Below are 27143 nucleotides of genomic sequence, written 5' to 3'. Positions count from 1 at the left end.
GCTTGGTGACACAATGACATACTACCCTGTTAGAGTGGAATCACATCATGCTACATTATTCTGCCGTGAGCGTGGCTACTGGGGTGAAGGACCCTCCGAGGGGCAGCATTAATCAAGCAGGCATTCATGTTCACTACCACTTCACTCTAGAAATGGGGACCGCATTAATGACCAGCTGTTGGAACTAACACAAACAAAATAATGTCTTCCACCCTGTTGGGTGCACAGAATACGTTATTCTGATCTGGCGGGTTCCCCTTCTCGACTAAATGGAAGATGTAAATTAAAAGGGCTTAGACAATGTCAGCGTTGGCAACCTCAACGTAAGTATATTTAAATTATATTACATATGATTCAAAAAGCTATTGATTTAATATACACAGCTTTCCCTGCCTACAATTTTCCCTAATTCACATTAAAAAGGGAAATGCATACACGGGTAATGCGATACATATGCGTGTATTACCCAGGAAGCCAAATGCACGGGGTTGAACTGAAATGGACTTCTCTTCGGGCAGAGAAACAAAGCAGGTCAGGAGTAATTGTGTGGCGTGAACACAAATACAAATACAAAATGAATGCTGTGGAGAAGAACCGAAAACAAGAGTAAACATCCCCAGCCTACCAACCAATCAGCTCTTCCCACCATGTCTTTGTGGGGCCTCCTGCTCCCACCAAAATCTCCAAGTGCAGGAGACTTGGGGGGGGAGCGCGGGGGGGTTGTGAACCGTGGCCTTCAAATCTCAGCCATTGGGGTGCCCTGACTGCCCCGGGGGTTACTAACAGACTGCTGTTTGCCTTCAAGACAGCCCAGGGTCCCTATAGGCTGAGACGGGGGCTAGCCACAGAAATCAGAACCCCGCAGCTGTTTTTTGAGCTCTAACGTGGGAATTGTAGAAGGTAACTGACCATATGTATTGGAATGTAACTCTGATTACTCTCCATTTGAATGCACAGAAATTACGTGTGGATGCAGGATTGGACTGGCAGGCGCTGTTTTGGGGGGGAAGTACCTTGAACCGATGGGGACTGCCCTGCTGTTCTGTTTGCATGATTAATCTGAATCTTTAAGGGGTCATTTCATTTCATGAACGTATATACCCCCTGACAAATTGAGAATTCAGCCTTCAATTATGCAGAATTCACCAAGTCTTAAAAGTGTAATCCATCAGTATTTGATTTACAAACAGAGAAAATTCCTTAATCCATTTGCCCTTGTTTGAACCGGGTTTGATAACTTAGTTATGACTATCTTCTTCACTTTGTGGCACACATCACATAGTTATTCTTGGAGAGATCCAGTCACTGACGCAACCATGAGCCGCTAATTACAAGCTGCTGACATTCTGCTTGTCTATGCAGCTTTGAAGTTCTAAGTCTGTTCTTCTCTCTTATGTGCTTGCTCAGTTTCATTCTACACCCCCCCCCCCCGCCACCGTCCCCCATCGCCGCCCCCCCTCCACCTCCTTCAGCCCCGTTATTCCCTCTTCCCTTCTTTCCACTGTAAGCCTTTCTGGATTCACTCGTGGACTATCTGGAGAAAGCGGTGAGAGTGATCAGATTCTCCGGTTTGCTTTCTTTCCATTCCCCCCTATACTCCGTGCGCTCGGATCTACAGTTTGGAAGTACAGTAATGAGATCCCCACCCAACCCCGCCCGCAGGAATGCATCAACAGCTGGCCAAACATAATCCAACACACAGAGTGGCCTTTGTAGAAATAGTAACAAACAGTGGCAGGGCCAGACAGGCGTCTCAGAAGAGCTCCCCATGACAACTGGGAAAGCTCCTCCTCCCCAGGTTTGAGCTGACTCGACGGAGCTGGGCTTGGAGCACCACAGCTCACTCATCTGAGTCCAAAACCGGCCTCAAGCGCCTCCCCCAACCTCAGCAGAGGCTGTTCTGAGGGCACTCGCCTCTCCACACAGTAAGTTAGATGCACGCTTTCTCTATACTGACCATGGCCATACTTTGCCACAGGTCACGCGCCCCTCGAAATGCAACACCACAGACCCCCAAATCTCACGCCCAGCATCCCGCACCTGTGCCTAACCATTGAGCTATGAACGGGTAGGACCACCTCTCTTTCTTAGAAAAGGATTTTTTTTTTTTAATTAAAAGCTGATCCTGGAATTCTAAAACATGTAAAATAGAACACTGCATTCATCTCTATTGAACACTTAGCATCTGAAGCCTGTGGTAGCCAGCTGGTCTCAAAGTCATCTGGGATACATTTATTTTGATTAAATTGATCAGATTTCTATTTACAGGATAGAATTTTTCACCATACTGAATACAGCTGTGTTTACAGGGATTTGTAGAAGAAAAAGAAAACAAAACCCCACAATCAGTCCTAGCAAAGCACAGAGCACTCAGAACTTCAAGGAGTTAAAGCTGAGGGGTCTTGCTTTCACATTAACGAGAAAATTCTGCATGCAGCTGCTTTGGCCATGCTCTCTAGCTAGTCAGGAAATGGGTGTTGAGCTGAAGCTGAAAATACAAGCTGCAATCAAGCCCGATCCAGCAAAGTGACAGACTTCCTGTGTAAAATGGTTAGAAATCTTTCTTTTTCGTGTCCCTACATGCATGCACATGCATTCAAATCCATGCTGCAAGGCTGCTCTTTTCTCTGGGGACACAGTACAGTCACCTAGCCCATCAGTTTCTTCCTTGACAGCACCGGGGACATCCAGACTACAATTTACAGTTCCTCCATCCATGTACTGGGTTATAAATTATGCCATCCTCCCTAGAATGGGAATGCAGACCAAGCGGCAGACAATCAAGCGGGATCCGGCACCTCCTCTTGCTTTTCATGCGCTCCCCTCACTCTGCCTTTCTCCAGCTCTGCCTCGCCAGGCAGCTACAGCAGATACCTGGTTTATCCATCTTCAGCTCCACTCAAGGAAAATGCCACCACATCTCGGCTTGGTTCTCCCCCCAGACTAATCGCTGGGAGCAGCCCAAGCTGGGTGCCCGCGGCAGGGGCTGTTGCTGCCCTCGCCCCGCGCAGGACCGGCGGGCACAGTATGGACTCCTAACCGCCCGGCCCCCGGTCCGTGGCGTCCTCTCTATCCATCCCACCCCGGGTCTTCGGCAGCGTCACCCTCTTGCAGCTGCGAGGGGCCCCGGCCAGAGCTGGGGAGCAGGTCCTTCTTCGGCACGGCGCAGACCGCGACTCGGGGTTCCGGTGCACCCTGGCGAAGCCGGCGCGGGAGATGCCGCAGAGCAGCTCAGGTAACCAGGGAAGCTTGGCGTGCCCACAGCGATGCAGCCCTGGAGCTGTGAGGAAAGACGGTCTGGCTTCAGAATTTAAAAAAAAAAAGGAAAAAGAAAGAAAGAAAGAAACACAAAACAGCGCAGCTCAGCGCCTGCGGGGGTAGGAAGAAAAAAAACAAAAAACAGACACAAACCATAGGAAAAAAAAGCAAGAGTTAAAATCAAATTTCAAAAAATAAAAAATAAAAAGGAATACATAGATCAGGGTACTTCATGCGACTTTTATTTCTGACATTTCTCTGTTTACTGGCTGCCCCGCCCCCTCCGAAATCTCTTCTGTCCCTGAACGCTACTGTCCATGAGTGCCGAGTCACAAAGGCTCTGCTCCAAAGTGCTGCCGCCCCAGCATCACATGAGAAGCCACATGACAACTGGAGTCGGCTGCCGATGTGGTCAACTCTTTCACCGAGGCAGGGGGGAGTAGGAGGGAGACAAATCTCCAAGTGAGACGTGCCCCGCTCGCGCTTGCCACGAGGAAATTTTCTTACAAGAACAATGAGAAGAATGCATCTCTGAAGAAATGCTGGTGAATGCCTGTGTACTTTCCCATATGCACACTTACGCAGACAAGAGACACCACGGATGCTCGAAGACGTTCTGAGGATGCTGTACCACAGACACTAGCTGGATGGCAGCAAGATTATTTCTAGTTTGTATTAGTCAAAGCTGATTCCACGTAAGTGGATTCCTGAAAAGCACACACCATGTCTTCATAGCATGATCAGGCTTGGAAAACCAATTCTATTATCTCTCCCTGCAATCTGAATAATTTATTTTTAGACTAATAAAATGCTTGCCAAGACTGCTCCCTTTCTTCGGCAAGTGGCGCAGGCAAATATTCACCCAAGTGGGAAAAGCCTGTCCCTTTGTAGAGAGAAGAGACGAGATGGTTTTCATCGTTTTCAAAAATTGCAGTTTCTTATTTACAGGCACACAAACACATGACAATAAAGTTCTCCCACAAGTAATCATTAAAAACAAGTGAAATGTTTCTGCTTCATTGAATTGACATGCCTCTTATTTGCAGTTTGGCATCTCATGCTGGCAAATGGTGGTGATATTTTTCTAAGGCTGTTCGTGGCTGCGGCTAGAGCCCTTAAGCCACGCGGATATTGCTACTTCTCAGCAGGGTGAGAGCAAACAATTGCTTTCTGGAGCACCTCTCTGCAGAGGGCTGCAAGGCCAGGTATGTTTTAATAGTTACAATAAGGCGTGTAGGAAGGAGATGGCCTCAGGGTTCTTGTAGATTCCCTTACTTAGGAATTAAGTTGCCTTTTTGGGACAGCATGCCCATGATGTGAGAAGTCGGTCTTTTTAGAAAAACTGATCGTGCCAGCTAAGCAGAACCAGAGAATTGTTAAACAGGCGGCAAGATAGAACATGGCTTCTTCGATGGTGTAGATATCAAGGAAGGAGGCCATGAAATTCATTCGAGCGGCACTTTTCAGCTTCTAATTGCGTGGTGGAGCCAGGGACTGTTCTAAACACCGAGAATCAGGGGTGAGCCCGATGGACATGGTCCTTGCCTTCATGGGCTCACTATCTAGTAACTACGCACATCCTTTTTTCCTTTGAAGACAGCCTCCTTTCAACTTGGATAGTCCGAAGTTAGCAAGGAAGAAAGCAAGCAGCCACTTTTACACTCTCTCGCCATCATCCTCTAAGAACTCCCACATTCTGGGGATTCCTTCCTTACAAAACCTCCCACGAATGTAAGATTTCCTCTCCATTCCCCATTTCCAGAGTCTAAGCTCAGGCACTCAGGCCCTCACCCTCAACAATCTTCTCTCTGGTCTTCCTCTTTGCGTTCCGGACCATTTGATGGCCTGCCACCAAAGGAATCCTGCTAAACCACCTCGTTTGTGATGTCCAGAGCCCCTGTCCACACGATCTGGACAATGCTCTGCCCAAAACTGAAGACGGCTCTAATTTTATCTCATTCATTTGCTCCCAGAGAAGACGCCCTGTTATCTGAGTGTACACTATTTGTACAGATTAATCTATTCCTGAGCATCTGAATACGCCATCCATTGAATCAGGAAAAGCATAACGATTTGGGCTTGCTGTTGTTAATAACAAGGCATAAAGCGCTGCAAGGGAAACAAAGAAACGTGGGCCACCATCCCCGCCCTCCGAGAAGGTCTTATCTGTGGAACCCGTGGGACATGTTCTACTGGCACTAGCCATGTACTATCATGAACTGCTAGCTTTCTCTTCAAGTCGTATTTCTCAAAAATAAATAAATAAATAAATAAATAAATAAATAAATAAATAAATAAATAAATAAATAAAGTGTTAAGTCGGCCTGCTAAATGAACATCCGATAAGTAGCGCGAGAGAAAGGCTGAGAAGGGAGGCATGACTTCTACCTAGATGCCAGGAAAGGTACCCTAGGGAATCCTGAGATTTATAGTGAGCTTGGAGATGTCTGGCCAGGAAAAGGGGTGAGGTTTGGGCCATAACAAAACCAGCAAGTACAATATTGAAAATGCCAGCACTTATTATGTGCTGGGTCTCCTCTGAGAATCTGCATACATGAGCCCACTTAATCTTCATGATCCCAGGACAGAAGTATTGCCCTTTTCAAAGATATAGAACAGAAACACCAGAGAGAGGGGAAAGAAGTTGTCCAAGACAGCACGAGTGATCATTCAGGCCACTGAGCACACTCTTAACCACCTTGCTGGATGATCTCGGAGCTGGACACACCATGGGGGAGGGGACCAGAAGAGGGGGAAGACATAACTAAACCCGAGGGTGCGTGAAAGGATCCATTTGGTTCAGGTAAGCTATTAGTCTTGCAGTAGTGGGACTGTGTTGAGAACAAGCCAAGGGAACAACCAAATTGCATGATACGGAGTCTGGTAGTCATGGCTGAGATCCATAGAGGAGGAGGGAGCTTGGAGAGATGGAAAACAAAAAAGAGGCTCCCTCAATAGTCTGACTATAGGGGATGGTGCCTGAACTCTTGGCAGTGCCAAAGAAAAATCGAGATGGATTCATGGAGAACGATGGTAGCAAAGTTGACTGTACTTTTTTTTTTTTTTAAGCCTGGATAAAGAAAGCAAGCCGTTCCCGGGGCTTAGGAGTCATGTCATTAATCTCTGTTTCCTCAATAGCTAGCTCCTCGCTTGATGCATTTTTAAAAAATGATGAATGAGTAAAGCAAAGTCATGGAGGTAGAAATGGGAAAATGAGAAGCGATGCTATATAGAAGGGGAAAACTCTACAGAGAACTTGGTGCTTCATAGAACATCCAAGGGGGAAAAGTCCATCAGGAAATTATACACAGAGAAGTGAACTTTATTTCCTCTTTCCACCTTTGGCCCGGATTTTCTATGACGGGTTCTCCCACCACATGCTTTGGATCTACTTTTCGAGCCTCCTTAGATGAGGGGATGCCCGCTCCGCCCCCTCCTGCCACTCTAGTCCATGCCCACTGGCTGCAGACCCACCTCCTCCACCTCTAACCCCGAATCCAGATGCTGCCCTTACAGATTTTACCATTGTTTTATTTTTTTTTATACGTAGCAAAGGGAAAACACACAAAACAAAGGGAAGTTGATCAGCTTTCTCATACTATCTTAGCTAACCAGAATACTAAATTAACGAACGCACCTCATTTCTTAGGCAGTTAATGGAGGTTAATATGACATACTGCCTCTGGCTCTGGAAGTAAAAAAGGGTGTTATTGCCTCATATTATAGCGGGGGGGGAGTGCTAATAATCTTTCTCATCAGCAGTAAAGAATTAGGCTTTTAATACCCAGATATATTTTAGTAAAAGGCTAGTATATCATCTCTAAGTGGAGTTCAAGAGCAATGTTGGATATAACTAGGGCATTTCAAGAGCCTGCTTACACTAGAGACAAAAAAAAAAAAATTACATCCAAACCCTAATTTATTCCTGCATTCTTGAAGAAAAAAAAAGAAAGAAAGAAAGAAAGAAAGAAAGAAAGAAAGAAAGAAAGAAAGAAAGAAAGAAAAAGAAAGTGAATTTATGGTGGACATGTTTTTATTTCTACTGCTTTAGATCGGTTTTAGTAATTAACCTTTAGATATTTAAAAAAAACCTTGGAACTTGCAAATCAGTGATTTTGAGTCAATGGAGACAATGTGACGAGGTCACTGTTTGATTGCGTGACACTCGCTCATAAGCATTATGTGGATCTGCTAACTTAAGAAGGTGTGTAATGCACAGGAGGGTGTAAATGAATGAGACACAGTCTAGGACCTTAAAGAGTCTACAATACCCTCACCCTGGAAGCCACTTCCAATCCTTTGACGAAGGGGAACTATTGCTTTGGAAGACAGCAAAGAATAGCAGAGGTTAGGGAAAAAAAGAAAAGAAAGAAAAGAAAAGAAAATGTATATGCCTTCTTGAGAGGAAATCAACCCAACCAGGCTACTTTGAGGTCTTCCCATAAAATAAAATTTAAAAAAGTAGCTTGGATGATATGAATATTCCATTGGTGTTACTCATAGGTTCCATAAGTGAATAAGAATGCTATGCTTTAACTTTGCAATCCTGGGAAATAGTAATGATGATAGTGCTGATGATGAAGGAGAGGAAGGGTCTCCAGGCTTCCTTTGAGGTTGCTAGAGGACGGAGAATGGCATGCCGTGTTTTCTAACTTCCCCCAAATGGACACTGAATTAAGATGAGCACTTCAACAAAGCAGCCTGACAAAGTGACTAATTGCTGGCTGCTGGCAGAGCACGGATTCCCCCTCTTTGTTACCCAGTATCATGACCCTGCTCCATTTTACAGGGGCCGAGTAGCAACTTTAAGGTGGAAGGACTGTGTTTGTTCACCTGTGAGTGGTTTGACCTTAGACTTGGCAGAGAACTGCAAGGAAGTCAGGTTTTCCATGCTCTTTACAGTAAACAAAGACAGTGTGGCTGTGCTCCAAATGTTACAGAAGGTCAGGGACCACACTGCCTCCGAGACAAAGACCGCTTCCAGAAATTGAAACACAAAATAGATGGAAGCACCACCAACATTCCAAACTGCACTCCTGTCCATTCTCAGTATTCGGTTTAAACAATGTGACACATACTCAGCTTTGGTGCCTAAGAGGAACAGAATCGTAAAGCCCCAGGTGCTGGAAAGCACCGTAAAGGTCATCTGGTCCAAGTGCAAATCTGAATTGTGAATGCTGCCCTTTAAAATAGCCCCTCCACGCAACCAGCCAGGCTCCCAGGGAGCACTCCAGTGCCTGAAGATGTGGTCCCCTGGAAGGGAGACTGGCCGTCCCATCTTCTGAACACCATAGACTGTTTATTTAAAAGCCCTGAGCCAAAAGGTCTGATTCCACATTGGGGGAAGCTTCTCTGGACCTTCCATTTCCTGGCCCTCAACTCAGAAGTTGGGGAGCTCCAGTCTTGAACGTTCTCCATATGATGGTCCTTCAAATATTAGATGGTCCATTCAAATGTATCATCGCCCACTCAGATTTTCCTTCTCTCCAAGGAATAGGTGCAGTTTCTTTAGCCATTGTTGTGGGACTGCTACTCCCTTCAACATCTCATTTCTTAGCCTATGAATTCATTCTAGTTTATTGGTAGCTCTCTGAAGGATGTGTCACAGGGAACAGAGCACAATGGCCCAGAGTGTGGACAGTCCACGTTAATGGTACCACCACCTCTCTCCTTCTAGCAGACCAGACCACAATGAGCACAGCATAACCAGCCTTTGCTTTCTTAGTGGATACATCACACTGGTGAATCCCTGGGCTCCCCTGTGCCTCCCTGCATGCGCGTTCCCCGTAAATCACATTGTAGTCATCACCGGATGGGGCTGTGCACCATTATTTGACCTTTTATGTTGTTTGGGGTTGCCGCATATAAGATTCTATGGTATGAAGGAAACATACAAAGGTAAGGCAAAATAGCAAACTATCCTTGAAGGAAACAGGAATGTATTTAGGAATATAAAGATCTCTTCCGTGGGAAGATATCACCCCCACGGAAGGCACACCTCCCTAGAACACAGTGAGTACACCCGCTGTTTTTCCTCTATCACAACAGCACTGCTTTGAAAGAAATGCCTCTGATTATGTAAAACAGCTTTGCCTAGCAGGGAGAATACTGGACTGGAAATCAAAAGCTCTAGATTGCAGGGCGCCTGGGTGGCTCAGTCAGTTAAGCACCTGCCTTCCGATCAGGTCATGAGCCCAGCATCCTGGGATCGAGCCCCACGTCAGGCTCCCTGCTCAGCAGGGGAGCCTTTTTCTTCCTCTGCCTCCCACTCCCCCACTTGTGCTGTCAAATAAATAATTAAAAACTTAAAAAAAAAAAAAACGCTCTGGGTTGCAGTACCCATTTTGTCAGGAGGTATTTCTTTGCTATGTGACCCCGTAGGCGAGCAGTGAACTGTTTTCCAACCCTAGCTTCTTCTAATGCAGAGGACCTCAACAATATGGACCCTGAGCTGCTCAGCATCTGAGCACTGAATGTTTACATGGGATTTTAACTGAATTTCTAAAATCTGTTCCTTAATACAAGGGCATTGAAAAGAAGATGAATGCTTGGATAAAGTTTCCTACAGACTTTTACATTAAATGGTTTCAAAACAAGTGAACAGCACGTGGAAAGATCAAAAAGTTCCTTGGGTCCACAGTTGTTTTTAAAAAGATATGCCAATTAGGAAAATGAGGCAAGCCAGACTGGGAGTCCTCCAATCTTTACCCTCTGATAAAATAATGGTTTTGAATAGCTGAGCTAATTACTGTGATTCTTGGGTTAGGGAATGAAATCAATGTCATAATGTGATATCATCACTTCTCCATAATCCAAATGTCTTCTTAAAATGTCTTTAATTAACTATACAGAGAGAACCTTTAGATTGAAAAGATCCAGTTTCTTCCACATTTTTTAAACTAGACCCATGACAACAGAGCTGCTTGATGTCAATCAGTTCTCACAATGGAATACGATCCACATTCTTAGTTATACTTAGTGAGAAGGGAGGGGACAAGGTCAAATGGACACAACGGAAGACCAGCTCACCTGGAGACCTCACCGTGACACCCTAAGACTCATCAAAACCACCTCACATTAACCTCACCGAACACAAAGTTGATCTTTTCACTAAGTAGGTTATTAGCCCCTGCAATGTTTCTCTTAGATCCAAGAATTAAAAATGAAAATGAGAAAAGTGGGCTTCATTTTCTGGAAACGAAGCCCAGCTTGGGCCTTGCTTTTCTCTCTGTAAGCCCCTTCCCTGTTCTAGCCTCAGCCCCAGATCCCTGTTAGGGAGTCAGCAAGCAAGTTCTCAAGACCCCAGGCTTACATAGCAAGGATCGTGCAGCACACTAGGGAGCCAGAATGAGAAGCCCTGGCTATGCCACACCCATGGAGTCCAGACATAGGCCACAGTGGGGACATGGACTGATGCTTTCTGCTACTTGTTTGCAAAACATCCATAGGTAAGAAACTATTACATAATGAAGTGCCTAATGGCATTTGATAAGAACAAAAGTTGTAAATGTTAGCTTATTGTCACCAATAGGGACTCAAAGATGAAATTAACACAGATGATCACATGTCCATTTAAGTTGTGAGACAGACTTTCAGAGGAAGCTTTAAGATAATAAAATGGCCAGGTTTAGGATGCCAAATGCATGCAGATATCTCACCCGCTGCAAAAGCAATAAAGGTTTCACAAACAATGGAGGAAGCAGGCATACGCCCAAGACCCTCAGCGAGACAGAGCATCTCCCTGGAGCACGGTTCCCCTGCATCCGATGGTCTTTGCTACAGCTCCTCCAAGATCAGTGCTGTAATGTCACAGTGTCCGCAGGAATGTAAAAATATGAAAGGCAAGAAAAAAGCAACAATTCCAGAAACACAAGAGATGTTCATGTGTCCCACCATTTGCCTGAATGGTTTATGTAGAATTCATTCCCTAAGGAAAAGAATTCAATTATGCTTTTGAAAAATACTCTGGAAAATAAGAGACATTCTGTGTGATTTTTTAAAAGTTAACTGTGGCTCAGTGTTTGACTTGTTCATGAAAATGATTCCGTGTACATTGAATGCTGGTTCCTGACACTCTCCCTCTCAAATATACACATATTTTATATGTAGATGGATATTATGCATGTATGTTTTATTGAAATTATAAAGTTACATAATTTATGTAATTATGAAAGTACATGAAATTATAAAAATCTGTGGAAAGATTATCAACATAGGTCATTTGCTTAAATTTAATGGAGTTGGCTCTCATTTTTGGTACTATAAAAAACAAAGATTTGCTCAATATGAAGATATTCAAAAGAACAATGTTTGCAGAACACAAGACAATTTTAAAATAATTTTTTTAATGTTGACATATTGACATGAGCATAGCATTTCTCAGTGTGACTACTTTGAGAAGATACATTTATTTATATGGGTATACTAAAAAGACAGAGACAATCTTATTAGTTTGAAGCTACTAAGGCTGAAACAAGCCACATCAGTAAGATTTATCTGATGCAGTAAATGTTGTGAAACTTTGGGAAAAGAATAATTGTAATAATATTGAACACTTAATTATTACCTAATACATGCTAGGCAGTGCTGTGAGCACTCCACATTTAATCCTCACTAGGAAACTTATGAGTTAGATATAACTTATCTCTGTTTTATAGGTGAGGAACTAGCAATAACAGAGAGGGTAAGGAACTCAACCAAGGCCACACAGCTAATAGATGGGGGGCAGGCTACAAATTCAGGCAGCCGGGCCCCAGACTCCATTAGTATGTCTTCCTTCTTTCTCCCCTCTCCTACCTGACCCCAAACCCACCCAATACAAATCCAGGGCAGATCCCACTCTTGGGTCGGCACAGTTCTTCACGTTATTATGAAAACAACATACATCAAAATGCAAGGAAGAAAACAGAACACTTCTAATGACATGTGCACGCTAGTGAGGATTATCCAAATAACATCCTATTGAGTTTGAAAAACGATTAGAGCAGGGCACAAAAGTTGACAAGTCTGTTCAAACCACGCAGTGACTAGAAACACATGTGAAGGTGGAAATCAGCCCGTGAGGCTGAGATAAGGCTGGCTGCAGTCGAGAGCCAGCGAGAAGGGGCTAAAGACAAAGTGAGGGAGTTAAACCCAATCAAAGAATCAGACTCTGGGGCACCTGGATGGCTAAGTCAGTTAAGCGTCTCCCTTTGACTCAGGTCATGATCCCAGGGTCCTGGGATTGAGTCCCAGATAGGGGGTGTTTGCTCAGTGGGGAGCCTGCTTCTGCCTCTCCCTCTGTCTGCCTCTCTGCCTGCTTGTTCTATGTGTAAAATAAATAAAATTTTTAAAAAAAGAAAATTTTCATCCAACTTTGACGACAACTCTGCCAGTCTATTACTATTCCCATTTTACAGATGAGGAAACTCACCCCACAGAGATTAAGCAACTTCCTCAAATGGAATAGCTAACACCTGTTAAGATTTGCACCTTGCTCTATTTGACTCTAAAGCTGTACCCCAGATTAGTCATATATGATAGGTCACGTTCAAAGCACCATCTCAATGCAAAAAGATAAGGAGGTCTGAGCAAACAGGTCACACACTGAGTATCTGGGTCCCGTGGACTGGCACCTTTGAGAGCACTGGGCTCATCGGATCAACAGATCATGGCTGCCTGCTCTTTGGAGATGAGCTTCAGCCCTGTGCCTGCTGAGGAGAGTTGGAATCAGAGTTGTCTGGGTCATCTCAAAGTCAAACAAAATTAGCCGCTGCAAAGCCCTTTGGGAATGAATCAGTGTAAATAAACACATAACCATAAAGCATGAGCCCTGATCCAGTCTGAAAACAAGAGACCTTGGACCATCAGAAAGAAATGGCCAAGATGTATATGGGAAGCCAGATAGACAAGGGCGAACTGGAGGATCGAGCCACGTCTGTGAGGGGGTAGGTATGATGGGCCACAGACAACAAGATGGTGAATTCTAGGTAATAAGAAACGTTCATGAGATGGAAGAACCACCTGTTTTATGTAAAGCTCCAAATAATGAGATCACAGTGGACAGCCATTCAAATAATGCCTTCATAATACAGAGTATTATTGAGAATAACTCAATTCACAGGGAGCTTACGGCGGCCGGTATTAGATGGCCTGTCAGGAAAAACAGAATGATAATTACAGAAAAGAATCATATCCTCAGAAAAACAAAAATTAATCAAACTAAGTTTGTAAAGCCTATCTTACAGACACATTGTCTGGACTCATGCTCTCAAAAATACTGTTGTATTTCTTTAATGCCAATTTATTTAGTTAATTTAATGGTTTTGTCCCTGGATACACTGTGACTCACAACATCTTAGAACCTTTAAAATTTCTTTAACAATTGTAAGAAATTCATAATCACAAAGGACAGAATTATTTCCCCCAAACTGAACAATGACAGAATGGTTTCTATGTCTATTGTAGAAAAGTCAACCTTATGACCATCACCTTAAAAAATCTAAGCTCCAGTCAACTGGAGGCAACTCTTGATCAAACACAAATAAAACTGATAATAAGCAAATTTCATTAAAATAGCACTGAGATTAAATCAGAAAGACTCCATCACAGATTAAGATTTAAAATTTTTTAAAAATTTTCTAATAGTTTTGGATTTATTAAAAAATGGAAAAGGTAGGGCAGAATCCCCCATCAGTCCCAGGATTCCTTATTATTAACATCTTATATGTGTCACAATGAATAACAGATGCAGTATTATTAACTGAAGTTCACACGTTATTTGAATTTCCGTAGTTTTCACATAATATCCTTTTTCTGTTCTAGTATCCCATTCAGGACATCTCATTACATTTCTCATGTGGCCTTAGGTGCCCGTGGGTTATGGGCTTCTCAAACGTGCTTCTGTTTTTATGATCTTGAGTACTCCTCAGGCACTATATAGATAGATGCTCTTCAATTTCGGTTTATCTGGCCTTTCCTCGCAGTCTGACCGGGGTTATGGGTTTGGGGGAGGAAAAGCACAGAGGTGAAGGGTCCTTCCATCCTCACTACATTACAGTAAGGCTGCATACCATGAACACACCCTGAACTGTGGATATGAACCCTCATCATCTGGCCGTGGGAGCGTTGGGCACATTTCTCCACCATCCAGTTACTCCTGCTCCACAGCCCCACCCACTTCCCATACTGTGCTTTTCCGAAGCTAGGAAGTCACTATGCACAGCCCCAATTAAGGAGTGGGGAGTTACTCCCCACCTTTCTGTGGGCAGAATATCAACCTAAATTATTTGGAATTCTTCAGCATGGGGTCTCCTCTCTTCCATTTATTTATTCAATCATTTTTCATATTAATATAGATTCACAGGTACTTACTTTATACTTTGAATTACAAGCCAACACTACCACAATCAAGAAATTTTGAAAGCAGATTTATTCAAGTTCATTGGCAAAAACAGTCCTGCTACTTTTTGTCTCCTGGCCAGGGAAAGAGTGTAGGTAGAGTCAACTATTTAGATGTTATGAACACCATAAAGGTTAAGATGTTGAGGATTCGCAGGAAGACATTTCCGCTATTCTGCCTTACAGAGAAAAAAGGGATATGCCCTTTTGTTCCAGGGGACTTTATCACTTTATTTCTGATATAGCCAGAATGAAATTCATTACATAGTCAGTGTCTCCAAAGTTAAGCATGACTTGGTTATTGAAATTCTTCAGACAAATGCTGAGTCAATACTTCTCTTAGAAATAACTTTGGTGATATAAGTACCACACAACTCAATACATTGACTATATTTATTTCACTATATATTTAAAAATGTGCAAACCATTTGCCTTTAAAAAAAATTTTTTAATGTAGTTAGTATAGGGGCGCCTGGGTGGTTCAGTCAGTTAAACATCTGCCTTCAGCTTAGGGCATGATCCTGCAGTCCTCGGATCCAGCCCAACATCAGGCTCCCTGCTCAGCAGGAAGTCAGCTTCTCCCTTTCACTCTGGCCCTCCCCCTGGCTTGTGCTCTCTCTTACTCTCAAAATAAATAAGTAAAATCTTAAATTAAAAAAATAACATAAAATATAGGTAATATAATACGTGGAGATATAAAATATAATTGGGAGTTAGAAGAGTATAGTACATATTTTAGATACTTACTACATATCATTCAATAGCACTAAGTAACTTCAGGCATAAGATGCATGACAAAACTCCATAAAGTACACGCAAACAGAACAGAAAGACATAGAACACAGTACAGAAGGGAAGGAAATCAAGACAATAAAAAGTAGGTTTCATTCAGTCAATAAATAGTTACAGAGCACCTGCTATCGGTCAAGAACCATTATAAAGTTGGTGCCCTATGCTGGGTAAAAACAGTTACCAATTTTGGTCTTATGTAGTCTGTTGGGAAATAATAATAGCACTACGGAGATGTGTGCAGGAAAGGGTAATGCGGCAGGCCTTGGCTCTCACGCCCTGTACATTTTCCAAATCTTCAGGAGTGGTCCTTGGTCTGGCAACTGAAACATGACCTTTGACTCCTTGGAGTATCTTACCAGATAAGTGTCTTTGAACACCTGAGGGCTTGGGTCACAGCAGTTTATTTTAACAATGAGATTCATGGTGAGTGAGCACCAATTTTTGTAAGCCTGAAGCATTGGAGCACACCGTATAAATCTGGGGAGCTCTGGGGAGCTGCAGACTGAGTAAATAAGGTACCATATGCCTATACAACCGACCCCCCAAAAAACCCTGCATACAGAGGCTCCAGTGGTCGGCAACACATGGCTTACATTACTGAGAGAACAACATATTGGTAACAGAATTAATATTGTATGTGTCTCCACCAGGAGAGGACAACTAGAAGCTCATTCCTGGTCTCTCTTGGATTCCAATCATGCACCTTTTCCCTTTGTGGATTTTAATCTGTGTCCTTTCACTGTAATAAAGCATAACCATTGAGGAACAGAATAGAGAGCCCAGAAATGGACCCTCAGCTCTTTGGGCAACTAATATTTGATAAAGCAGGAAAAAACATCCGGTGGGAAAAAGACAGTCTCTTCAATAAATGGTGCTGGGAAAATTGGACAGCTACATGCAAAAGAATGAAACTTGACCACTATCTCACACTATACACAAAAATAAACTCCAAATAGATGAAAGACCTCGATGTGAGACAGGAATCCATCAAAATTTTAGAGGAGAACATAGGCAGCAACCTCTACGACATCGGCCAAAGCAACCTTTTTCATGACACATCCCCAAAGGCAAGAGAAACAAAAGATAAAATGAATTTATGGGACTTCATCAAGATTAAAAGTTTCTGCACATCCAAGGAAACAGTCAGAAAAACTAAGAGGCAGCCCACGGAATGGGAGAATATATTTGCAAATGACACTACAGATAAAGGACTGGTATCCAAGATCTACAAAGAACTTCTCAAACTCAATACACGAGAAACAAATAAACAAATCAAAAAATGGGCAGAAGATATGAACAGACACTTTTCCAATGAAGACATACAAATGGCTAACAGACACATGAAAAAATGTTCAAAATCATTAGCCATCAAGGAAATTCAAATCAAAACCACACTGAGATACCACCTTACGCCAGTTAGAATGGCAAAAATAGACAAGGCAAGAAACAACAATTGTTGGAGAGGATGTGGAGAAAGGGGATCCCTCCTACATTGTTGGTGGGAATGCAAGTTGGTACAGCCACTCTGGAAAACAGTGTGGAGGTCCCTTAAAAAGTTAAAAATTGAGCTACCCTATGATCCAGCCATTGCACTACTGGGTGTTTACCCCAAAGATACAGACGTAGTGAAGAGAAGGGCCATATGCACCCCAATGTTCATAGCAGCAATGTCCACAATAGCTAAATCGTGGAAGGAGCCGAGATGCCCTGCAACAGATGACTGGATTAAGAAGTTATGGTCCATATATACAATGGAATATTACTCAGCAATCAGAAAGAATGAGTTCTCAACATTTGCTACAACATGGACGGCACTGGAGGAGATAATGCTTAGTGAAATAAGTCAAGCAGAGAAAGACAACTATCATATGATTTCTCTCATCTATGGAACATAAGAACTAGAATGATCAGTAGGGGAAGAAAGGGATAAAGAAAGGGGGGGTAATCAGAAGGAGGAATGAAACATGAGAGACTATGGACTATGAGAAACAAACTGAGGGCTACAGAGGGGAGGGGGGTGGGGGAATGGGATAGACCGGTGATGGGTAGTAAGGAGGGCACGTATTGCATGGTGCACTGGGTGTTATACACAACTAATGAATCATCGAGCCTTACATCGAAAACCGGGGATGTACTGTATGGTGACTAACATAATATAATAAAAAATCATTATTAATAAAAAAAATAAATAAATAAAAAAAATAAATAAAAAAATAAAAAGAAAAAAAAGAAAAAAAAAATAAAGCATAACCATTGAGTATACCAGCTTTCTTGAGTCTTGTCAGTATTTATGAAAAATCCTTGGACCTAAAGGTGGTCTTGGGAACCCCCCAACTTGAAACGACAATGAAAAACTGAGGCACATACTCCAAAAGAGGATAATATACAATTTATGGGAGTTTATTACATAGTTATCTGAAGTAGAATACAAGGTCAGAGAAGGTTTTCCTGAAGAAGTGATGTTTGAGCTGAAAAATGAATTAGGAAATGGGAGAAGACTGGGAAGAGCTTTCTAACATGGGAAAGTACATGTGTGAAAGTGTCGGGTGGGGGAGAGCCAAGTGTATATAAGTAGCTGTAGTGGATGGGTGTGAATGGAGCACAAGGAACAGAAAGGATGGGAGAGAGACTGGAGAGGCCTCGGGGCTGGGACTGGTAGACCATGCAAAGGACTTAGGTCATTATCCCAAGAGTAATAGGAAGCTAAGGAGAGAGTTGAAACAAAGGGGAGATCATGAGGGCTGCCCTCTGAAGTTATAATTCTTCCAACATGGTGAAGAATTTACTGGAGATAATGAGTAGACAGAGGGAAAGCATGGAGACCTCTTTTTATAGCACTCAAGATGAGAGATGGTGGTATCTCTACCTGGGGTGGGAGAAGGGGAAATATCGAAAAATGGAAGATTTGAACAGAAATTTGATAGGTCAGATTGAAAGGGATTGGTGATAAATTGGAAACAGAAAAGAGAGATCATGGGAGATGGGAATCTACTTTCCTGGCTTGTGCAAATGAGGGATGGTTGAGCTACTCATTGATACAGGAAACACTAGAAGTGATCAGATATTTTTTTCTGGGGATGAAGTACCAGAATAACTATGCATTTGATCTTGGATACATTGAGTCTTATGTGTCTTCAGAGCTGAAAGTGCAGATGTTTATAAACAATTGAATACATAAGTATCTAGAGTATATAAATTTTGCTTTTATTCACATATTATAACTGTAGCTACACATTCGAGGGGCATCTACTATTAAGCACTTTATATAAATGAACTCATTTATCTTTACAACAACTACATGAGGCAGATATTATAATGATCCTTATTTAACATATCATGAAACCATTAGACAGTTAAAGCCATTTGCTTAAATCACACGACTGGAAAACAACCCCAGGTACTCTTGCCTCCTGTCATAAGCTACCTCTCATAATAAGCCAAGGAAGGGGATGAGACTAATGTTGGAGACAGTAGGGAGTAGAACAGAAGAGAGATTTTGAGGGTAAAATTACTTAAAAACTGATTAATGGCAGAGGAATCTGAAAATGTTAATATGAAGAAACAGAGGACACGAAGTACCCTAGAAGCTAAGAGGAGTTAGTGTGCAAAATGAGGACTTCTTAAAATGCTCTTCAAAGCCGACTAAGGGGTGCCTGGGTGGTGCAGTCAGTTAAGGGGCCAACTCTTAGTTTTGGCTTAGGTCACGATCTCAGGGTCATGAGATCGAGCCCCAAGTTGGGCTCTATGCTCAGTGGGGAGTCTGCTGGAGATTCTTTCTCCCCTTGTGTCTCCTCCTGTCCACCCCCCCATACTCGCACCTTCTCTAAAATGAATAAATCTTTAAAAAAAAAAAAGTTGACCAAGCAGAAGACGACCATGGGATTGACAAGAGAAGGTCATTGTAAACTTAGGAAAAGCTGTTTTGATGAAAGGATGAAGAAAGAGCTACGCTAGAGAGGCAATGGAAGGACATGAAGACAGAGCTATGATTTCCACAAATCTGGCCATAAAGAGGAAGAAAGACAGCAATACCTGTGGGAGGATATGGACACGAGGAAGGGTGGGTTGTTTGTATGTAAAATGAGAACGCCGTAAGCTTTAAAGTCAATAGGAAGGAACCTGTTGAGAGGGAGTAGTTGACCACACAAGTGAGAAAAGGGTACACTGCCAGTGTGAACTTCTTCTGTACTCAGGATGGGAGAGAGGCAAAACAAATATATTCATGTACATTGCGGTAGAGCCAGACGTGAAAGGATACTCCTCAAAGAATGTCACAGAAACCAGGGACAGCTCCAGGCTCTGCTACTTCTCCAGTTTGCCCTCCTTATCTTCCTGTGGCTATCTCTGCCTTCTCGTCATGTTCTTCTCACTTCAGATACTCCACACAGGCTGCTCTTTTGACTGAGAATGTTCTACCTTCTGCCCAATGTCCCATCTCTTCACTCAGTTCCTAGCCTGGTGAAGGGGGTCAATAAATACTTGGTGAAGGAATAAAGCGTGTTCAAAACATTTACTGAAACAAATAGCCCTCCGAAATACATGATTTGGGATATTTGTTCCTATGTGGGTCTGCTTCGTGTTGCCAATATAGTAATTCCACCAACATAAATTTGAATTGTATTTATGATTCCACTCATAAACAGAACCTAGGAAAAATGAATACACAAACAAAAAGCAGAATCAGAACTATAAATACAGAGAACAAACTGATGGCTAACAGAGGGGAGCAGGCCAGAGGGTTGGGCAAAATGGGTGAAGGGGAGGGGTGATATGGGTCTCCAGTTATGGAGCAAGTAAGTCATGGAAATAAAAGCAGAGCTTAAGGAACACAGTCAATAAATAATACGTAATAGCAATGTAATAGGAGAGATGGTAGCTGTACTTGTGGTGAACATATAGCCTAATGTATAAAGTTGTCAAATCACTAAATTGTAAAGTTGAAACTACTGTAACGTTGTCAATTATACTCAAAATATCATTAAAAAATTTTAAATCATATTTAAAGAAGATGTCAAAGTGTCCCAGGCATCCTGGCCCTTTATCTTTGCTATATATATTTTTTAAAGTCCTAGGTTTTTGGAGGTTTTTTTAAATGTCTGTTTGTGTTTTTTTTAATTTTTATTTTATTTTTTATTTTATTATTTATTTGACAGAGATAGAGACAGCCAGCGAGAGAGGGAACACAAGCAAGGGGAGTGGGAGAGGAAGAAGCAGGCTCATAGCGGAGGAGCCTGATGTGGGGCTCGATCCCATAACACTGGGATCACGCCCTGAGCCAAAGGCAGACGCTTAACCGCTGTGCCACCCAGGCACCCCTGTTTGTGTTTTTTTTTTAAGTAATCTCTACATCTTAATGTGGGGCTCAAACTCCCAAGATGAGGAGTCACATGCTTACCTGACTGAACCAGCCAGGAGCCCCTTTGGTCACCTTTTTAGATCTAGACTCATATTCATCACTTCCACAAATACAGAAATGTACGCATGTGCCATTTTATCCTACCGAAAACGTACTGTCAAACACATACATGTCCATACTTAGCGCGTCGATGAATTCTGTACTAAGCAAGCGACGTAGAAAACCAAATTCTAATCACAAAGTCAATCCATTAACTTACAATGAGATGCCCCACTGTCCATTCAACCAGATGCTGCCAATCTGACCAATGCCTATTTTCATCCTAGACAAGTGGCAGCTACATGCTGATTAAGCTCACATAGAAATGTGAGTGGGAACAAATAATCCAATCAAGTAATGGTCAGAAGATATGAATGGACATTTCTCCAAAGAAGACATACAAATGGCCAACGGACACATGAAAAAATGTTCAACATCACTCGGCATCAGGGAAATACAAATCAAAACCACAATGAGATACCACCTTGCACCAGTCGGAATGGCTAACATTAACAAGTCAGCAAACAACAGGTGTTGGCAAGGATGCGGAGAAAGGGGAAGCCTCTTAGAATGCTGGTGGGAATGCAAGATGGAGCAGCTGCTCTGGAAAACAGTATGGAGGTTCATCAAAAAGTTGAAAATAGAGCAACCCTACGACTCAGCAATTGCACTAGTAGGTATCTGCCCCGAAGATACAAATGTAGTGACCCGGAGGGGCACCTGCACCCCAATGTTTATAGCAGCACTGTCCACAATAGCCAAACTATGTAAAGAGCCCAGATGTCCCTTGACAGATGAATGGATAAAGAAGTGTACACACACACACACACACACACACTGAAATACTACTCAGCCATCAAAAATTGAAATCTTGCCATTTTTCAATGACATGGATGGAACTAGAGGGTATTATTCTGAGTAAATAAGTCAATCAGAGAAAGAAAATTATCATAGGATCTCTCATATGTGGAATTAAAGAAACAAAACAGAGGATCATAGGGGAAGGGAGGGAAAAAGAAAACAAGACAAAATCAGAGAGGGAGACAAACCATGAGAAACTCTTCATCACAGGAAACAAACTGAGGGTTGCTAGAGGGGAGGTGGGTGAGGGGGCGGGGTAACAGGGTGATGGGCATTAAGGAGGGCACTTAATGTAATGAGCACTGGATGTTCTATGCAACTGACAAATCACTGACCTCTACCTCTGAAACTAATAATACACTATATATTAATTAATTGAATTTAAAATAAATAAATAAATAAATAAGCAAGCAAGCAAGCAAAAATAAATTAGAAAAAATGTGAGTGAGACCATAAAACAGACGAGCAGATCCCAGAGGCTTGGGGTGGGCATAAGTATTATTTTCAAAGTGGCAGGAAGGAATTTGGAGGGATGAGAAACTCTTCTACAACTTGATTGCCTTGATGGCTACACGACTGTGTGTGTTATATAATTACTTAGAATATCATAAGAAGTTTCTTTAATTTGTGGGAAATAGTTTTGTTACAACAAAGTCATACTGCACAACTGGTGAGTCGATGGGCTTTGGAGCCCTTGTATCTGGGTTCAAATCCCAGCTCTCTAAATGAATTGCTAGGTAGTAAGCAAATTACTAGAGTGCATTCCTGACTCTACCTAAGTTTTATTTTTCGGATCTGTAAAATGTAGATACTCCAAAATGCAAGGGTAGCTCGAAAGTCATTTTGAAGATTTAGGAGGACGGTGCAAAGTTTTTAGCACATACCCAGCACATACCAGATGCTCAGTTTACCAACAGGTTTTCTGGTAATGTTCAAGTCCTTTACTCAGGAATTCCTCTCCACCGGACTATGCCTTAATGGGCATCAACGACTTTGCCTTTGAGACTTTTCTCTACTTTCTTAGTCATATAAATATAACCACGTTATATTTATACAGCCTTTCCTAAAACAGGATGCAATACACAGATAGTTTCTGATTAGCAAATTATAACTGTTTTCCAGTCCTGCCTCTCAGATTTTTCCCAGGGACCACCTTGATTAGAATCTATGTGCTTTGTAATTTCTTGAGTCCTATATTTATAGAAAATTTTCGGTTAGTACTTACTCATAATAAATCGCATCCATTTTGTGGAGACTTACTCCATAACTCTAACATGTAACCTTGTATCTGAGTTGTTAGGGTGTACTTTCTCATCATGCCACGTATTACAAACATTATTTAGATATCTTCAAAGAACTGATGTGAAAGCAGACGGTAGCACCTTTTAATTGATCTACAGGAATCAAGACCAAAAGGAAAATACTCTTGCACAGATATTGCTTAGAGCAACAAGCTTCAATCTGCTAGGATTGTCATTACTGTGTCAGGACTTGACAGGGGCAGAAAACTGGATAACTTATATATATATGTGTGTGTGTGTGTGTACATATATATATATGTGTGTGTGTATATATGTATTTGTATGTATATATTGGGTCAGGTCTATTCCGGAACACAGCTAGCAGGTGGCTGACTCTACCTGTAATCTCATCAACAGCATCCAGAAGGCAGAAAAGGTAAGATACTGAAAGGTCACAAGATCGTTGTGAGCAGAAACCTCAGATGTACCCAAATGCCATAAACAAGGGTCTGAGTCAAATAGGGGGAGTGGTGGTCTACAACAAGAGCATATGTCTCATTTTCCAAGAGACTAGCAAGAGTGCCTGGACCAATCTGTCTTGTAATAGAGCCACGTTAAAATAAGTATTCCCATCAGTTGATGCTCACAACTTGTCAAATGTGCCAGCCAGCCCTTGCAACAGAGAGGATTAATAATCATAAAACACACTTGAAATCATGACATGTGATACCCAATAATCTAGGAGACAGGAGAGCTTTGTGGGCATGGTCAGACATCTCGAGAAGTCCCTTTGCTCTAACACACTCCCTGAAACAATGGTTCAAGCCTTCAAAAATCCTTCCAGGAAAAAAAAAAAAATCCAGTTTCTAGCCTGAGAGCATTCATAAAGCTGGGTTCCATTCTTTTACTGAGGAAAATACATATGAGGTAGCCAAAATGAGCATGAATCAGTTTCAGAGAGTAAAGAATAGACTCATGACAAGCCTGAGCAGTTGGTGACAAGGTACAAAGACAGAATTTTGATTTGGATGTTTTATAACAGGACTCATTGTAGGATGAAAAGAAATGTGAGCAAAGATGCCAGTAAGAGAGAGTGGCTTAGATTTAAATTCTATTTGAGCCCAAATATTAAGCTCTCTGAAAGGGAAAGGAAGTCCTTAAGTATTCAGGAAAGGTAACAAAAACCCAGAACGCACACCACCCAATTAATCTACCTATCACAACCCAAGAAGTAGCTCCTTTCCTATTTTAAGAACCTTTAGAAAGAGACTGTAACCAGAAGAGATCAGAAAGAAAATTAACTCTTTCTTTTCCTATTTTCATCTTCTTTTTTAGAATTTTCATAAAAATCTGGTTAAGAATCTTTATTATGTCCTTTTCGTACGTAGATATGGAGAGCAAAATGAAACAGATGAGATCTTGTAGGTTAGAAGGGAATAAAATACTAGGACTTTGTCTAGTATTCCTGGTATCTAGGCTTCATGGTATCTAGAAACTATTTACCAGGTTGACTGAGGATAAAGGATTAATATATATTATGAAGCATCACAATTTTCTAGAAGAAATTTTGGCGACTTTTAATGATGTAACACTTGTGGTACTCTAGAAAAGGAAAAAAAAAAAAAGTCACGGATAGTCATTTAACCTCTCCGTAATCCAATTTTCTCATTAGCAAAAAATGTTACTGAGATAGTAATAGGATTAAAAACATATTTCCCTAGGACACATCGTGTTAATAAATTACTTAACAAATCTCAGAAAAGAGGGGAAAAATCCATCCTTTTTATTAAAGCATAGCACTGTAAAATTCAAGACACAGAGAGATGTCAATTACATTGGTCTGAGGATTGTCTTAACCATTAGCAAGAAAGGGGATAAGACCCTGGGGGAGGGGAATGGGGGAGATCTTTGTCTGTTTGGTATGCAAAGTTGCTGTAAAGTTCCAAAATACCAATTTTCCATTGCGAAGTTAAGGAAGTCACACAACAACCAAGGCAGAGCTGCTGTCAGTATACTAAGAATTTGCTTTTTTAAAAGGCATATCGGAAAATATATTTTGCGCTTATATGTGTTCATTTTGTTTCGTGAAACAGATCCAACTGTCTTGCCGACTGTATGACATGTATACACATCACAATATATACTACATAGGGTGAGCATTTGTATGTAGTGCATCACGCTGGAAAGTTCAGAAATGATACCCACTTTAAATCACAGGAGTTGGAATCTCTCCCAAAAAGGATTTCAAGCAAGAATGATAATGTTTACTTAATCCATCAATTGGACCATTGTGTCTTTTTATACCTTCATGCCAGTTGAAGGTGAGAGCCCATGGTCCCTCAGATAAGATGACTGGCCTCCAACACCCTGGCCTCTCATGTTATTGGGGAGAGGAATTTAAAAAAAGGGGGGGGGGTTAAGATACAGAAGAGTCAGTGAAAGAATAAAGTTCAGGAAAAGGGGGGAAGCCTTGCGTAATTTTACTTGGGGCCAGGGAAGACTTCATTGACAGGGTGACAGCTGAGAGGGATCTGGAAAGAAATAGAAATTAGCCATGTAGACCAGAGAGGGGTTCCTTGTTTCAGGGAGAGAAAACAGCACCATAACATATCTGGGGAATTGCAAAAAGTTCAAGGGGCTCTTATAAGTAAGGGACATTCCATTGGAGGGTTTCATAATCCAAGTGACTAGGAATTTAACCTTTGGGGGGGGAGGGAAGGACTCTGCTACAGAAAATTAAGTGGAGGAGAGTGGTAGGAGCAGGCTTTTTATTTTAGGATATATCAAAAGATATTTCTGGAAATCCTACACAGGTTGGACCAGGGTGATGAGAAATAGGTGACAGAGAATCTAATTAGAACAAAATTGTAATAGACCAATTATAGCTGTGAGTCATAACTGAAGAATCTGGCATATAACCCAATGTGGTAAGAGAAGATGCACGAGGACCATTTACAAAACTAGGTCAAGAGCAATGCCACTGCCTGAGAGACGACAGCAGAGAAACAGGAGTGGCTTGGAGTGGGATGCCACAGAAGACAATGCAACCATTCGAGAAGTGAGGTTCCAACCATTTTTTAAGTCTTTGGCACCCTGGAGAACCTCATAAAAGCTATGAATTCATCTCTCAGAAAGATGCGCAAACCCAAACCTATACTACAGATGTAGTGTATGATTTCAGGGCATTCACAGTTCAGTTTTGAAGACTCTTGAGTAAGAGTAAGAAAAGTAAGACAGAAAGCCTAACAGTGACTGTCATTAAAAAGACTGGCAAAGAAGGACAGCCCAAGAAACGGAGGATGAATAATCAATCAGTCAGATGGGAAGCTAGGAGAGAATGAGGTCATGGCTTCAAGAAGGTTGCAAATTTCCATAAGTAGGAAACAGGCAGCAATACCAAATGTTATTAAGAGGTTACACGGAAAGAGAATTAATCATAGGCCACTGGTGCTCACTAGTCTGTAGATTTGCTGGTCCAGAAGCAAGACAGTTGCAAAGACACGAGGAAGAAGACTCAGAATCTATGTAGACATGCTCTCGAAAACTGGCAACCAGGACATAGCAATGAACAACGGAGGTAAGACAATGGATGGTTATCTATTGTTTATGCACAGTGTACGGACAAAACTTGAGCATGTCTCTTCAGTTGAAGGGAAGGAGTAGAGGAGTGAGAAAGACCGAGATAGAGGAGGGAGGAAGAAAATGAATTCAGTCACTTCTTAAAATTAATCAGGTCATTTTATGGAGGAGAGCAGACATTTTCTATCAGGTAGAACCAAAAGATAAAGAAAAAAAAAGCAAGCCTTGGTCGGTAGATAGTAGTAGATAAGAGGAGAGAGAACATGGAGCCAATTGTCCCAGACGGCATTTCTCAATTTCAAGGAAAGGTCACCTGTGTGAGAGGGCGTGATGTGTGGTTAATGGTGGGGAGGAGGAAGGCAGACTCGTATCACAGAGACTAGTACATGATCCCTCCCTCACCCCCATATGCCAAATACCTTGAACAACCCAGGGCAAACAACGGGAGCTCAATAAATACACATGCAATGAATGACTGCAATTTGAGGAATTCAGACACATAACACAGGGTAGAACAGCTGATGTGCCAAATGAGAAGAAAAACTAATAAGCAGAGAAAAGTGAAAGGTGCTCCAAATATTTTTAAGGTGTCCAAGAAAAGAAAGGCCAGAAGGGCTGTTATTTATTTACACGCCTCA

At 42.0% G+C, this 27143-nt stretch overlaps 1 long non-coding RNA gene across 5 annotated transcripts in view; it reads right to left on the bottom strand.

Annotated features, from left to right (window-relative positions):
* The window catches only part of LOC123791032 (uncharacterized), a 563175-nt gene that overhangs the window by 175239 nt on the left and 360793 nt on the right, over positions 1-27143 (bottom strand). Inside the window, exon 7 of one of the 5 annotated variants that reach the window (XR_006779268.2) lies at positions 2199-3280. The exons of the other annotated variants lie outside the window; for them this stretch is intronic. This is a non-coding gene — a long non-coding RNA (uncharacterized LOC123791032). Of the gene's footprint in view, positions 1-2198; positions 3281-27143 lie in introns of those variants that run through there. 5 annotated transcript variants of the gene reach the window in all.

This window comes from Ursus americanus, chromosome 32, assembly GCF_024610735.1.
Source record: "Ursus americanus isolate L20-20 chromosome 32, mUrsAme1.1.p, whole genome shotgun sequence".
Classification (NCBI taxonomy): domain Eukaryota; kingdom Metazoa; phylum Chordata; class Mammalia; order Carnivora; family Ursidae; genus Ursus; species Ursus americanus.
The sequence above is the reverse complement of the archived record's forward strand: the minus strand, read 5'-3'. Positions and strand labels throughout refer to the sequence as shown.